At 34.9% G+C, this 16,439-nt stretch overlaps 1 protein-coding gene and 1 long non-coding RNA gene across 2 annotated transcripts in view; both read right to left on the bottom strand.

Moving 5' to 3' along the window:
• Positions 1 to 16,439, bottom strand: part of rap1gapa (RAP1 GTPase activating protein a) — a gene marked incomplete at its 5' end in the record, with an annotated part of 113,943 nt that overhangs the window by 81,429 nt on the left and 16,075 nt on the right. Inside the window, 1 exon segment of the mRNA NM_001123053.1 lies at positions 452 to 545.
• On the bottom strand, positions 5,522 to 16,292 carry LOC141380489 (uncharacterized). The gene is made up of 2 exons (XR_012398486.1): positions 10,750 to 16,292; positions 5,522 to 5,712 (listed from the first exon to the last, which is right to left on the bottom strand). It is a non-coding gene; the product is annotated as an uncharacterized lncRNA (long non-coding RNA).

Raw genomic sequence — 16,439 nt, 5'->3', positions numbered from 1 at the left:
TGCCAAAATGCCCATCTCTGTAGTTCCAGTATTAAACTGTCCCTTTAAACATCACAAAAGCAGTTTTAGTTCTGAAAGCTGAATCCCTGGCGTTATAACTCATTGACAAGCTGTCAGTGGTTAAATGGCCATTCCTAATCAATGCTATTTTGACAGGCATTTGTCTTACTGAATAAGGGGTGTGACTGAGAAACCGGCCTGACATTTGCTCATTAACAGCATCTCGCTTTTAATTACATCACTCTCATTTTGCTGCATGGCATGTCAATCATGTGTATTAATACCAAACGCTGGCCTTATGCAGATCAGCTTCAGCTTTAGCTCAACACAGGGCTCACAGTATTTGGAGCAGGAGGGTCGGCAGAGGTGAGACAGACTCAGCAAGCAGAAGTCAAGCTTTGGCAGGACGGGAAGATGCTCAGCATGCTGGAGGGCAGGGGGTTTGTGGTACCTTGAGGAACGCAGGGCCGCTGTGGGGCAGAGAAGGCTGGAAGAGTGATGGATCTAGTGTGTTAGAGATGCAGGGCTCTCCTCCATCCTGTTTCCTGAAATGAGACGCACACTTCAGACCAGCGAAACACATACATAGTTACACAACAATACACACTCTACACCACCAATTCTCAACCTTCTCAACGAGTCAAAGTGCAGAAAACAATGCAAAATGCAAATAAGCGAGGTTTGTCAGTGAGTGATTAATGGCTTTCACTTTACCTTGTTATTTTTTGTTTAATTAACATGCACAATCATTTAATGTTAACTTGACAGCCTTATTTAAAATTAGGCTTATAAAGTAGGAAAATATGGGAGGAAAATTAAAGAGAAAAAATTAAGAGACCATTTGAATTGTTTTATGATTTTTTCATTAAGTATGGGTTACTGCAGTGTTTCTCAACCACATTCCAGAAGGACCACCAGCTTTGCACATTTTCCATTTCCACAACCAACCACACCTGATTCACATCATCAGCTCATTAGCAGAAACTCAAAGACCTGTAATAGATGAGACAGACAAAGAAGACATCTAAAATGCGCAATGATGGTGGGCCTCCAGGAACATGGTTGAGAAATATTGGGTTTAAGTAAAATGTTTGTTTGATTCTTTTAAAGAGATAGTTCACCCAAAAACAAAAATGCTGTTATCATTTACCCACCCTATACTTGTTCAAAACCTTAAAGTTTCTTTCTTCTGCTGAACACAAAATATATTGTTTTAAAGAATGCTGGTTGCTGGGACACATTGACCTCCATAGTTTTTTGTTTTTCTACGGTAGAAATCGAAGGGTTCTAGCAACCAACATTTTTTTAAAAATCTTCTTTCGTGTCAGAAGGAAAAAAAACTCATAATGGTTTAAGACCCTGGAGGAGAATAAATGATAAATTCACATCATTGCTTTATGGTCTGATAATGTTGCTTACAAATTTTAAATAATTTACAGCATTTGTTTTTAAAAAATGACAACTGGCTAGCACATTTTTATATGCTGTGGTTAAAAATCAGCTCTATTCCACCAAATACTGATTTTTGAAACTCAGTTTTAAAACAGTTTGTGCTGCTTAAATGAATACAAGCAAGTCTAAAAAACATGGTACCTGTTGTAATTTTATATAAAAAGTAAATATATGTAGTTATAGTCAAAGTTTTTAGCCGTCCTGTAAATTTTGTTTTCTTTTTCAAACATTTCTCTAAGGATTAACAGAGCAAGAACATTTTTCACAATATTTATAAGAATGTTTTTCTTTCAGATAAAGTCTTATTTGTTTATTGTTTTTTTCACCTACAATAAAAGCAGTTTTTAATTTAAAAAATACAATCAATATTTTTAGCCCCCTTAAGCATTTCTTTTTTTAAATTGTCAACAGAACAAACTGTTATGTGTCACTATGTTATTATGAAAACCATTTGGACAATTGGGGAAAAATATAAAGGGGGGCTTCAACTGTGTGTGTGCATTTGCGTATTTATTTATTTATTCATACACTACCGGTAAAAAGTTTGAGGATTTTTAAAGGTTTTAGTATAGGCTTCTCCTGCTCACCAAGGCTGCATTTTTTTAATGAAGAAAACAGTACAAATTGTAAAATATTATTGTAACTTAATTGACTATAAAATAACTTCAGAAGTGTTTTATAATTTAATTTACTAATTTATTCCAATGATTTTAATGATGAAATTTCAGCTTCATTACTCCAGTCTTCAGAGTCACATGATGCCTCAAAAACCATTCTAATAATAATAATAATAATAATAATAATAATAATTATTATTATTATTATTATTATTATTATTATTATTATTTAGCAATAAAAGCAATAATGACTGGAGTAATAACTTCATTTGAAACTAAATACAATTAGCATTTATTAAAAAAAATAATAAATAGTTAACAATTTAACATTTTTTTAATTTAATAAATGCCGCCTTGATGAGCAGAATAATTATAAAAAAAAAAGAAATGAAAAAAAAAACATGAAAAAAAAAATCTGACCCCAAACTTTTGGCCGGTAGTGTACATACTCACAGAAAACTTGTGGCAGTGCAATTTTCCAGATTTTACAAACACAGCTGTTGAGACATTGAATTTCAGATGCAGATAGTGTTTAACCCTTTTAATTATTCCACAGACTAAGTGCGTTCTGACCCCTGACCCTTGGGGCGAAAATGTTTGTATTGTGTCAATTGATAACTTGATGTCCATTATGGAACCTAAAGCAAAACCAGTTGAGATATAGCACTCTAAATGACCAAAGGCCACACAGGTCACAGCAGAGGACGCTTTAGCTTTGTGATAGCCTGAACAATGACAATTGAATCACCCCCAAACAGCCGTACAGCACCTGTGAGCAGGCTTTGCATTTAGATGAGCAGGTTTCTCCATTTGTTCAAAGCTCCGTGGAGCTGAAGAGGTGATGTGCGATATGTGGGGGCTGGTATAATCTCATTTTTTTCAGAGTCCTATTGTTTTGACATGAGGGCATGATTAGATTTCCCATTATACTTTAGTTGAGGAGAAACAGATTGCATTACACTGTGAGCTAAAAACAGTCCAGGGCAATGTAAGTGATCTAAAGAATGACCCTGAATGCTCTGTAATGAGGCAACTGGTGAATTTATTCTTTGCTAAATGTTTTTATAAAAATTTACCCTGACCGATTCCCTACCAGAAAATCAGAGATAACTGCCACTGCGTTGATGCATATCCTCCATGGTAATTTAGGAAATGGAAAGCTCTAAAATCTTGAGTCAATTTAAATGCATTTGTATGCTTGCAGACTACCAAAATGCTGCATTTGCAAAAAGAAAAAAAGTTAAAGAAAGATTTGAATAAGAATATCTGCTAGAACCACTAAGGGAATTATGCAAATCACATAACTGAGCACATATGCAAATAAAAAATAGCTGAATACAATTTGTGCAGAGTAAGTTAAAGTAATGTTACTATATACATTTACATAATTAATATAATTAATGACTGTGTGACTGAGGTGCAACCTGTGAATGTGTTTTAAATAGATTTTAGGAGCGTTTATGCTGTTTCAAGGTATCGTCTTGTAAAACGGTACATCTCTTGACTGAATGTGCTTCTTAAGACCTGCATGTAGTGCTTGTAATGCTTCCGGCAAAAAGACTTGACTGAAGATCTATATCTGGGAAAATCCTTCTTACTGACATGTAGTGGTTGCAATTGTGTTATTAAAGTCTCTCCAGTTGGTAAGGAAAGGTCAAAAGCTGCACGATTAATTCTTAAAAGATCACAATCTTGATTCAAACATCCACACAATCTTGCTTCTAAATGATTCAGTTGAAGCTGTGTCTATTAAACCTTTGACAAATATGATCACGTTCATATCTGTGTTCACGCTGCTGCTGACCCAGAGAGAGCAGATGTCATGTATTATAAAACAGCTTTAGTCTTTAGTCTTTTCAATCACACAGTATCATTATTTCTATGGTACAAAAAGCCAGATTATCACAAATGCACTGAGATAACAGTACTCTTATACAGTAATATAACAATACAGTGCCAATTAAATAGGAGCAAACCACATTTTGAAAGTGACCTTACATTTAAATTAAGATTATATTCTTACACAAGGGGTGACAAATAAAATCATTGACTTGTTTTTTCAAAAACACTGATTCATTCAGAATTCTTCATGATTAGAGCATTGAAACATTCATTATAGGGATATTGTATATAACACTAAGGAATGTTATAATATTAGTTTTTTCACAAGCCAATAACTGTGGCCAAAGAGATTCACAATAGCGATATCTACAGAAGTCTAAAAAATAAATAAACAATGCTATCAGTAAAATTCATATCTTGATATTTTTGTTTGCCAATGAATCACACCAGTCAACACAAAAGAAAAACTTGCTCTTAATTAAGAGAAATTAAAATGAAAACCACAAATGTTTTGCAAAGTCTGTGATAATAGCACAATTATTTTTACTCACATTAAAGCATAAATCAAGTTTTGAAACAAAAAAATAAATACTTCAGTGAACTAATTTGGCTTTTTCAAAGAAAAAAAAGTAGAACTGATATTTTATAGCTGTATAGTATCATATAGTTTATTTATGTTTCATGAGCCAAAAATGCATGACTGCCGTCTGTGTGTGACAGTCTTACCAGCCAATTAAGTGAGCAGAACACACTTTTGTTCTGCCTAATCAGAATAGTGCAACTGAACTATGTGAAAAGCTCACAATAAAACAAACAAACAAACAGGAAAGTGCGGACACGTGGTATGATAGTGTCTGCTGCTTTAGAAGCATTATTAGATGAATTTATATCAATGAAAAAAAGCATGTCGTAAATATGGCAATATTTAGGTTTCAAACTCACAGACACTGAACAAAAACATGTAATTTATAAGAGCTGTTGGCGAATTGTTGCCACAGCACGAGCACCTTAAAAGCACCACAGGCTCGTGCACTCACTGCATTTTAGCAGTAAGAAGCTACAATACAGAATATTGAGCTGAAGCTTGACTATAAAATTTAATTGCAAATCAAAATCACAATATTTGTAAAAAATAAATAAATTAAAAAATAAATCGCAATTAGATATTTTACCCAAATCGCACAGCCCTACTGATATACTGTAATAATGGGTACATAGAAAGGTCCACATACCGGGACTCAAACTTGGGACGTCTGAATTGCAGTGGTGCCATAAATCTGCATCAACAATTTATGCTCATTTTAAAGTATATCTTAAGTATATAAGTATAAAGTACATCTAAATTTATATAACTTTTCAAAATCATTAACCGAGAGAATCAAACCAATTCTCAATTTATCCAGAATCGTAAAGTAAAGAACATACTGGTGATGACTCTCTTAAACAAGTTTGCGTTCCAGTTAGCACTTCTCTATAGCTCTACAGCTGAAGTCAGAAATATTAGCCACCCTTTGTTTTTTTTTTGTTTTTTTCTTTTTCAAATGTTTTATAAATGATGTTTAACAGAGCAAATAAATTTTCACAGTATGTCTTCTAATATTTTTTCTTCAGGAGAAAGTCTTATTTGTTTTATTTCGGCTAGAATAAAAGCAGTTTTAAATTTTTCAAAAAACATTTTAAGGCCAAAATTATTAGCCCTCTTAAGCTGTTTTTTTTTTTTTTTTTTTTTTGCTACAGAACAAACCATCATTATACAATAACTTTCCTATTTACCCTAACCTGTCTAGTTAACCTAATTAACCTAGTTAAGCCTTTAAATGTCAGTTAAACTGTACAGTATAGAAGTGTCTTGAAAAATATCTAGTAAAATATTATTTACTGTCATCATGGCAAAGATAAAATAAATCAGTTATTAGACATGTGTTGAAAAAGTATTCTTTCTGTTAAACAGAAATTTGGGGGACAAAATAAAGAGGGGGGCTAATAATTCTGACTTCAACTGTATATCAGTCTCAGTGATGCCCATCGCTGGCTATTGTAGAGAATAAACCCACAGTCTGAGCTCAACAGCAGCAGCCACCCGACTGCTTGCAAATCCTCTTCTCTCCAACAACGCCATCCATCAAAATCAGACAGCAACTTTATAGGTAAATGAGATTTGTAAGACATGGCCATTTGCCTTTGAATATTTACATTTACGCTGCATTACCACAACCCATCATTTGAAGCTGGTCTTAAATAAATGTCCAGATTCACCATAAATGCGAGTTTATGTGTACTTTTGCCTTCAAGTCATGATGATATGTATTGTAGATTAGACTTCTGTTGTGGATAATAGATGTGACGTAATGCGGGAGAGCTGGAACAAACAGAATTTCTAGAAACAGCTCTGCGGTATCATGCGGTTTTGTACTCATATCCTAAATTACACCATTTTCTATTAACTGACCATCATTTAAATCAACACCAATACTTTTTGGAAGTGAATATTCCACTTTCACTTTATAAAAAATATTATATTAAATATATTATATATTAAAATCTATATTAAAGTCTCCACATGTGGTGGTGAATTGCTATGATGCACCACTAGCTTACTGTACTTACATATAGATCCGACTGGCTTATTACAGTACGGAGTGATTAGAATTCCTGTGTACTAATTCTTTCCCACACAGGCAAGATATTCCCAATGGACAGCTGAGGGAACGCTCTGCATTCACAACCGGGATCATTATTTCACTCCCTACAGCTGAGCAGCCCAGAAACCGATTCTATGCACCAAGCAGGCAAAATCCTCACTGAAGTCTGCAGGCTTCACAACACTGTGAAAGCACACCACTGGAGTGCAGCCATCAAATTATGCATAACATTACAGAAGTTCAATGCTCAAATACAGTCAGATCCGACATTCTAAAGACTTTATACAAGTAGAAAATCATGAAAAAAATATTTACAAAATTATTAGGTCAAGTTATTTATTTATAGTTTTTTTTAACATTCTTAAAACAATGGCAGCAAAACATCTTAATTATCTGGCAAATGCACATCATCATATTACACATTACAAAGCACTTCATCACTTTTTTTTTTTTTTTTTACAATTAATTACAAATATATAAATATATTATTATTTGCATACAGTTGAAGTCAGAATTATTCACCCCCCTGTTTATTATTTTTTTTCCTCCTAAATTCTGTTTAACGGAGAGAAGATTATTTTTTTTTTCAACACATTGCAAATAACTGATTTCTTTTATCTTTGACAAGATGACAGTAATTTCCCAGAGATGGGTTGCAGCTGGAAGGGCATCTGCTGCGTAAAACGTGCTGGATAAGTTGGCAGTTCATTCCACTGTGGCGACCACAGAATAATAAAGGGACTAAGCCAAAAAGAAAATGGATGAAAGAATGAATTATGACAGTAAATAATATTTTACTAGATATTTTTCAAGATACTAGTATTCAGCTTAAAGTGACATGTTAAAGGCTTATCTAGGTTATTAGGTTAACTAGGCAGTTTAGGGTAATTAGGCGAGTTATTTTATAATGATGGTTTGTTATTTAGACCATCCAAAAAAATTAGAGGGGCTAATAATTTTGACCTTAAAAAAATAAATCTGCTTTTATTCTAGCCAAAATAAAACAAATAAGACTTTCTTCAGAAGAAAAAATATTATCAGACATACTGTGAAAATGTATTTGCTCTGTTAAACATCATTTGTGAAATATATATAAAAAAAAAAAATCAAATGTGGGCTAATAATTCAGTTTTATGCACTAAATATACATTTTCTTGTCTTTTATTTTACTCTATTTAAACAAAACCGTTTCACATTTTAATAAAGACTATATTATGAAACTAATTCAGACTAGTTATTTCATATAATTGTTCCATCGCATCAGTCAAAATTGTAATAGTAATGCTTCATGGAGTTAATATTAATAGGCTGACATTAATGAAAAAGTCCAGAGAGATGAACTCACGACACTCCCCTCTAAATGTTCCAATTGTGTTTAATTAACCGTCGTCTGAGAGCATACTAATTGTCAATTTTATAAAGACAGGCAGATTTTCTCCTCTAGTCTACAAATACCTGAAGATTAAAATGAAACCCACCTAGCCTTGATTCCTTTCCCCTTGAATATCTGAGAAGTTTGATGTAGAGTAAATCACATATTTAACAACACAGTTTTTTACGTAAGTCATTGACTCCTGGGATTCTGCTCGCAGTAAATGTTTCATTCCCATCTCACCTCCATCTTCAGCAAATTTGAGCAACCACAGCAGATGCGGAATGAAATGCGAAGAAGCAGCTATAATGAAACACCATCTCAAATGTGACACTGGAGAAAACTACAAAGCACTAAAAGCTCACAAGTCAATGCCAGTAGATCCCATGAGCGCTGAAGCTCAGAGCACGACTAAAGGGGTTGGTAGGTCACCCGTTAAGAAGTTAATTGTAAACGATGAGGCATGAACAAACGCCACTTACTATAGAAAATTTTCCATGCAGCATCACTAGTGTTAATAAAGACTCCGTTCGTCCACACACCTGACATCTGCTTTGATCGTCCCGCCAATCTCAAAAACCAGATACCAGACACACCAAAGCCAGTACAACTGCCACACTTTATATTCCCGTGTGCAGATACAGTAGGATTACTCACTGTGAGCAGATGGATGTAGGAGCTCTCCTCAAGTGAGTCGCACACCTGCTTGAAGCATTGATCCTCCCACTAGCAGAACATTTGTTGTCCGTATCGCTCTCTTGCTCTTACTCTACTGCTCTTTTCCTCTCTCTTCTTTCTTTATGTGTCTCTCGCCCTCCCCTCCCGGTCCTTGCGTCCCGGTCCCCTCCCCCGCTCACTCAAACACTGAGGGCTGTCCATCTGAGCTGTCTGATGGAGCTCGCATTTGCATTTATCGTGCTTTGCCTTAATTAAACACACTCCTCCTCCCCATCACTGACTGTCGCTCAGGCAACCAATTCACTAACAAATTATGCCCTATATATTCCATTTAGGAAGCTGTAATCCCACCTTAACATGCCTTTTAAGCAATTTCCTCTTTGTCTGCTCCTGACATCCTCTATTAAGCCTTCAGGCGGGTTTATATATTCAGAAGCTCATTTTCTTTTCTTTTTTTAAGTTAATGATCGACTAAAAGCTCTTAATTTAAAGGAAGTGGATTAGATGATTGAGCGGGAAATCATGGAAACAATGTGGTCATTTTTTTTTCCAAGTATAATTTAGTCATATAGGAAATGTTACAATGTTATATATAATATAATTAATATAATTAAGTTTAAGAAAATATCAAAACTAAAAAGCTTATCTTATGGTGCACAAGGGTATTTGTGGGAATATCCAAAAATACATTGCATGAGACAAAATCATAGATTTTATTTCATCCCAAAATGCATTAGAATTTTAAAGATCATGTTCCATGAAGACATTTAGTAAATGTATCAATGTTTTTTATTAATAATGCATTGCTAGGAATGGAATTTTTTTCCTTCACTTTCGTCAATTGGTGAAGTTTGTTCCTCGCTACTGTGGCCACTGTATTGATGGATTTGCTCTTCACTGTTTGGACTTTCAGCAGTAAAAACTAAACAACTAAACTGAACTTTAACTCTGAAAACTGGACTGACGCAGATTCAGTTCACTAGAACTTCTATGTTAAGCTGCTTTGACACAATCTATATAGTAAAAGCGCTAAAGAAATAAACAATTGAGTTTATACAACTTTAAATGAAATTTCTCAAATCCTCCTTTTTCAAATAGTATCACAGCCAAATTATGCCCAATCCTAACAAACCAAAAATAAAGACATCAATGGAAAGCTTTATTCACCACAAAGATGCTTAAATCACTTTGATAATTATGATTATTACTTTACATTTGAAAATTGGCAGTCCGGACCCCTACTGTGTTTACAAGACTGTCTAGGATATTTTCAAAAAAGTTCATTCATGTTCTACAGAAAAAAAAAAAAAATTATATACTGGCTTAAAACAAGAGGCTAAATACCCATTTTGGTCGAACGGTTTTTTTTAAGATTCTCCTACAAACAAGTCAAATAAGTAATGAATCAAATAAGCTCAGGTAAACACACAGGCAGCATATTACCCAAATCAGACGCTTGCAAACCCAGCAAACAGATGTGGACCGTATGACAGCAAAATACTGCTGTCCACAGCATAACTCAAAGAGATAATGCAGGATTAGAAGAAAATCTCTAACCCCACTGAGAGATGTGTTTTGTAGTAATCAGTGAGCATAATCTGCAGGCCTTGAAAAGCTGAAAACACACGGCTCATGTGCAGCTTGTCATTCAGAGAATACAAAAGCTCACTAAAAGAGCTGCTATTTGCATAAGACCTGAAAGGTAGCAGATGAAAAAAAAACTCAGGTCAAATCATAGTTCTATTAACTTTGTATTAAGTTATCCTAATATGTAATTAAGAAACAGAATTGCATTGATTTAATATGTACTATTATTTTAAATTGAAATAATATTAAAGCTAATTATACAGTTAAAATCTGAATTATTAGCCCCCTTTTATTTATTTATTATTATTATTTTATATATTTCCCAAATGATGTTTAACAGAGCAAGGAAATTTTCACAGTATGTCTAATTTTTTTTCTTCTGAAGAAGAAAGTCTTATTTGTTTTATTTTGGCTAGAATAAAAGCAGTTTTTAATAAAAAATATATATATATATTTTAAGGGTAAAATTATTAGCCCCTTTTTATATTTTTCGATAGCCTACAGAACAAATCATCAGCATACAATAACTTAATTAAACTGCCTAGTTAACCTTATTAACCTAGTTAAGCCTTTAAATGTCACTATAATCTGTATAGAAGTGTCTTAAAAATAGTAAAATATTATTTACTCTCATCATAGCAAAGATAAAATAAATCAGTTATTAGAAATGAGTTAATAAAACTATCAACACAATCTCAAGGCAATTCGTAACTTTTTCATTTAGTGGCTAATTTGTATGAATTCGTACGATCTAATTCGTACAATTTAGTACGATTTGCTTATCCCCCAATGACGGTTGGGGTTAGAGGTGGGGTCAGGTGCCACGCCTCCTTTTTAAAATCGTACCATTTCATACGACTGAACTCGTACGAATTAGCCACTAAACTGGCAAAAAGTAAAAAAAAAATTGAGGACAAAACAAAGTGAAAAAAGCCAAGAAAAACAACACAATGAAAGACAAAGCCTAAATAAAGATAAATTTATGAAACAATAAATTAAGACAACAAAATGATATGAAAACAATAAAGAGCTTTAAACATCAAAACAAAAAGCAAAAACAATGCCCTGAACATTAAAACAATGCAAAAAAATAATAAAATAATGTTATTTTTGTGTTAGAAATTGCTTAAAGGATTAACAGAGACCAATGATTTGAATGAAAGGTCATCTTACTCTCACTACATCCTTTTACAAAACACACCCTGGCTAAACATGTCACCTCACACCGAGTGTTGTCTTTCAGACTGGCCAGAAGCTGTCAAACAGCTCATATCTGATCTTTAGCTCCCCCTGATATCTTAAACCGCTTCTAATGAAGACCGCAGAGCCTTGCAGGTGTTCTGCATCTCCATCTGTCCTCCGAGAGGTGGAGAACAGGACAAAACACAATCTTAAAACAGATCGGTTAGTAAGTCTCGACAACAGCCTCAGAGAAAAAGTTGTTTTTCTGTCATAAAATAGATCCTGTTCCTGTCTCACTATCTGTCTTCAGGGAGACAAAAGACAAAAGCACAAAAGCAAAATGACTCTGGCTAAAAATATATTTGGCTCATAAAAATTTTAAATCGAATCACACAGACCACAAGATCTCAAACCGATATGAGGATTTAGTGTGTAGGTGAGCTTTTAGGTGCTTTTGAAGGAAGTGCAATCTCTGACAGCAGCATTACTAATACATTGTGCCGTTCTGACTAATAAAGGCTTACTAAAAACTCTTCCTCCTGGAGCGCATGCCTGCATAGCATAAGAATATTAATCTATTCAAATGATAATCCAAAATGTCTTAGAATATATGAATAATAATGTGACAACCCAAACTTAAGCAGGGGGTGAAAAGTCTCAAAGGAGTTGGCTCTGTTTCTCTCTTTGAGTGAGAGACTTTCAAAAAAATCATGTGTTCTGCACTTTGCCATACTGTACATACACTGCATATAGTCACATCCTTTTATCCTGAAAACTTGATTTAGGCTTTGTGGCTGAATGTTGTTGTTGCAGTACATCTTTCTGCAGTAATTTTTTTCAGCTATGTTGAAATTACAGGAATTGTTTATAATAATCATTGAAGCATCAGTTCATCAAATCATTTCATAAAATCAATCACTCTTTTGCCAAACAGATTGCTAACTGTTACACTAAAGCTTATGCCGAATTCAGACTGCATAATTTTAGCCCCAATTTTGACTCACCGACAGGTTTTGAAAAATCGCCAACAAATGCCCGAAAACACAGGCAAATCGGTGGTCATTCATGTGAGTAACAATCACACAGTGTAAACTATCAAAGACATGATCTGAAAGAATCACAGATGAGTGGCCAACACCCGTGAGATATTTGACACGCTAAAAATCTGGAGCTATCTGTGATTCAAAATCATGCCATGTGAATGTGTTCTGATTGAAAGTAACATTGGCAATAATCTACAGCCAATAAGAGAGCAGGATCCACTCTGGGTATCTGCAGGCCAGTGGGAGGATGGGGGAGATGTTAAAAGGACTTCCTTTCTGTCTATTTGGACCCAAGAAATAGAGGGAAAACAAGTGAAAATTTGGCAGGAGCACAACTGGGTTGAAAAAGTAAAAAGTTGAAGAGAAAATGTTTATTCCCTTCAAAACCCAGTTGAGTAAAATAAGTTTTTTTTCTTATTATGTAGTTCATAACAAAAGATACCTCACATTGTTTTAATGTCACTTTTTATGTGTGTTGGTTGAGATGTAGTTTGTGGACCGAGACAACATTTTTGGCAATTCTTTATATTTTAAAGTCATGCGGTGTGAAAGCCCCTGTTGCCGATCCATCTTACAGCGTAAACACAGTACAGACAGAATGCTACCCCAGATAGTCATAGAGTGTGAAAACATCTGTGACATGACCACTTTGAAAATCATGCAGTCTGAACTCTGCATTAAATGACAACAGCAAAACAAAAAGTAAATCTAATGTCCCTAACAGCAGAATGAAATTGTCCTGAACAATGAAATGAAGCAAAGCAAAACAAAAACCCCGAACCGAACAAAATAGCCCAGAAAAGGCACTAAAATTGAAACAGACATGAACAAAATTAAAACAAAGCCCTAAACCAGTGGTTCCCAACCTTTTTTTTTGCCTAAGACCCCCTTTCCCGCCAGAAAATATTCTAAGCCACCTCCCAAAAAATGTTAATGATATTATTGCTCATTTAAGTTTGCAGTAAAGATGACAAAAAATTTTTGTTTTCAAGCAAACGGTTAGTTTATTACTATATCTATGTTTATGCACGAATAATAGCCTAATGTAAAATATAAAAGCAAAGCATCAGCAGGCCATTTGTAACTGAAAATCATAAGCCTTTGGCCTTTACATTGGCCCTACATTATTTGCCAATTAGTTGCCACTTTTTTAAACGTTTCTTAGAAGTAGCAGTGACGTCCCTCATCTCATTTTGGGTGTGTGTCAATTTTTTTTAATCTTGGGCTCAAAAAAATGCTCTGGGCTTGTTGTGTATTGGGAGTGAGTCATCTGCAAATGTCTTATTAGTTTGGACAGCCTAATGCATTCGTTAGCAAGAACTTTGTTGCATATAATATACTGTGGCAGTACTGTATTATTTATTATATACTTTTAGTATTGCTAGCGCTGCGACGTAAAATGTTTAGAACTTCCTTACCTGGGTCATTAGCATTAGTCTTTTTTGTGGAGGACAAATTTAAACTTTGTTAATTTTTTTGGTCAGCCAGCAGATAAAATGACCTAATGTAACATGGGATCGTTCCCCTAATTGTCCACTGCTAAAAAATGTTTTAAATATGACGCGAACCCCCACAGAGCTTGCTGAGGCCCCCTTGTGGGCCCGGACCAACTTCCCCTCTTGGCAACTGCTGCCCTAAACCATGAAGCAAAGAAAAACAAAAACAAGGACCAGACCAACAATAAAAACTAACCAAAAACTTACAAAACAATAAAGACCATAACAATCACACAAATTAAAACAAAACATGAACAAAACAAATATAAAATTCTTAACAATGAAATAAAGTAAAAGCTTAACAAAAAATAAAGCCCAGAATAACAAAACATCAATCCAGAAAAACCAAAACAATTTAAACAAACCAAGCAAACCAAAATGAAAGAAAAACTAAGCAACGATAACTCAATCACACAAATTTTAAACATAACAAGAACAAAACAAAAATAACGACAAATAAATCTCCAGAAAAAGAAATAACAACATTTTACAAAAAAAAGCCCTGAAAAAGTCAAATAAAAAGCAAAACAAAAACAAGGCCCATAGCAACAACAAAAAACAAGCAATAGGAAAAAACTAAGCAAAAATAAAGTCCAGAAAAACAATATGAAACAAATAGCATAATCAACGACCACAAAAACTCATCTGAATTCATCTGAAACCGAATTCAAGCAGCACAACATTAGCAGACCCCCATTGTTCTCCATCACATCCCTCCTCCCAGTTCCCTAATGCATTTGAGAAGAAAACATTGCTCAGATTAGCCAAACTGAGTCATGTTCAAAACATTTACACAACAGGATCACAACTGCTGCCACTGATCTCATCTCCTGTGTGGGAGGTTAGCTTTAATAAAATAATAAAAAAACAAAACATCACCACAGAGACAACGCATCTCACCTCTATACAATTTGCATGATCCGGTTGTTGGATAAGTCCTGTGATGGGTTTTCATTTTTAGCCGTAATGCAATCATACTATCGCATCTCCCGACTGTATTCTAGTAATGTATGGTTGTGGAGGGGACAGATGATAAGTACATCACATGATGCAGTGGCATGTTTTCATCCTCTCAGGGGCAGAATGATGTAACTCACGAAGGCCTGTTGCTGTGACCAGGAAACGACCTCTAGAAACACTAGGATTTGAAGGTTTCATTGACATGGAAACGCCCTTTGGGAAGATGACACCTATTTATGTTGAACTCCACCCTTCAAATGAGCAGGTGCAGCCAAACCGTGCACTTCATTATCTGTAAACACTGATTTTCTTTTAACAAAGCAGCACAGTGTAGTTTAGTATCTTGTTAGTCGGTCAAATGTACTCAATTTCAGTCTAGTGGAGGAGCAGCACAGCAATCTTAGGATGTCTGATGAATAAATAAATAAAAAGCCACCTTTCATCTTTTTCAGTTGATCTCAGCAATCTCCTATACAGTTTCGGGAATGGGTTTCACATAAATGAAGTAATATAGGAGCAAACGCAGCATTATGGATGTGACATTTGCAGTAAAATCTCTAAACATGAACTCACACAGAAAGCATACACTTTATTTAGTACACCTGTCCAACTGCTTGTTAATGCTAATTTCTAATCAGCCAATCACATGACATCTCATGCATTTAGGCATGTAGACAAGGTCAAGACGATCTGCTGCAGTTCAAACCAAGCATCAGAGTGGGAAAGAAAAGAGATTTAAGTGACTTTGAACGTGGTATTTCAGAAACTGCTGTAATTTTTATATAACCATCTCTCTGGGGCTTACAGAAAATGGTCAGAAAATATCCAGTCAGCAGTAATTCTTTGGGCACAAATGCTTTGTTGATGCCAGAGGTTGGAGAAGAATGGCCAGACTGGTTCAAGCTGATAGAAAGGCAACAGTAACTCAAATATCCACTCGTTACAAGCAAAGTGTGCAGAAGAGCATCTATGAACACACAACATGTCAAGCCTTGAGGCAGACGGCCTACAGCAGCAGAAGACCACACGAGGTGCCACTCATTTCAGCTAAGAAAAAGAAACTGAGCATACAATTCACACAGGCTCACCAAAATTGAACAATAGAAGATTGAGAAAAACTTTGGCTGGTCTGATGAGTCTCGATTTCTGATGCGACATTCGGATGGTAGGTTCAGAATTTGGCATCAACAACATGAAAGCATGGATCCATCCTATCTTGCATCAATGATTCAGAATCATCTCAGACTGGCTACTTGAGCATGACAATGAGTTCACTGTAGTCAAATGGCCTCCATAATCATCGGATGTCAATGCATAGAGAATCTTTAGGGTGCAGTTAAACGGGAGATTTGCATCATGGATGTGCAGCCAATAAATCTGCAACTGTGTTATGTCAATATGGACCAAAATCTCTGAGAAACATTTCCAGAACCATGTTGAATCTATGCAATGAAGGATTAAGGCAGTTCTGAAGGCAAAAGGGGATCAAACCCAGTACTAGTAAGCTGTACCAAATAAAGTGGCCGGTAAGTGTACGTTAACTTATATTAAAACATCTGTTTATATTT

Source organism: Danio rerio, chromosome 23 (genome assembly GCF_049306965.1).
Source record: "Danio rerio strain Tuebingen ecotype United States chromosome 23, GRCz12tu, whole genome shotgun sequence".
In the NCBI taxonomy this organism is placed as follows: domain Eukaryota; kingdom Metazoa; phylum Chordata; class Actinopteri; order Cypriniformes; family Danionidae; genus Danio; species Danio rerio.
This window is presented reverse-complemented; position numbering and strand designations above follow the sequence as displayed.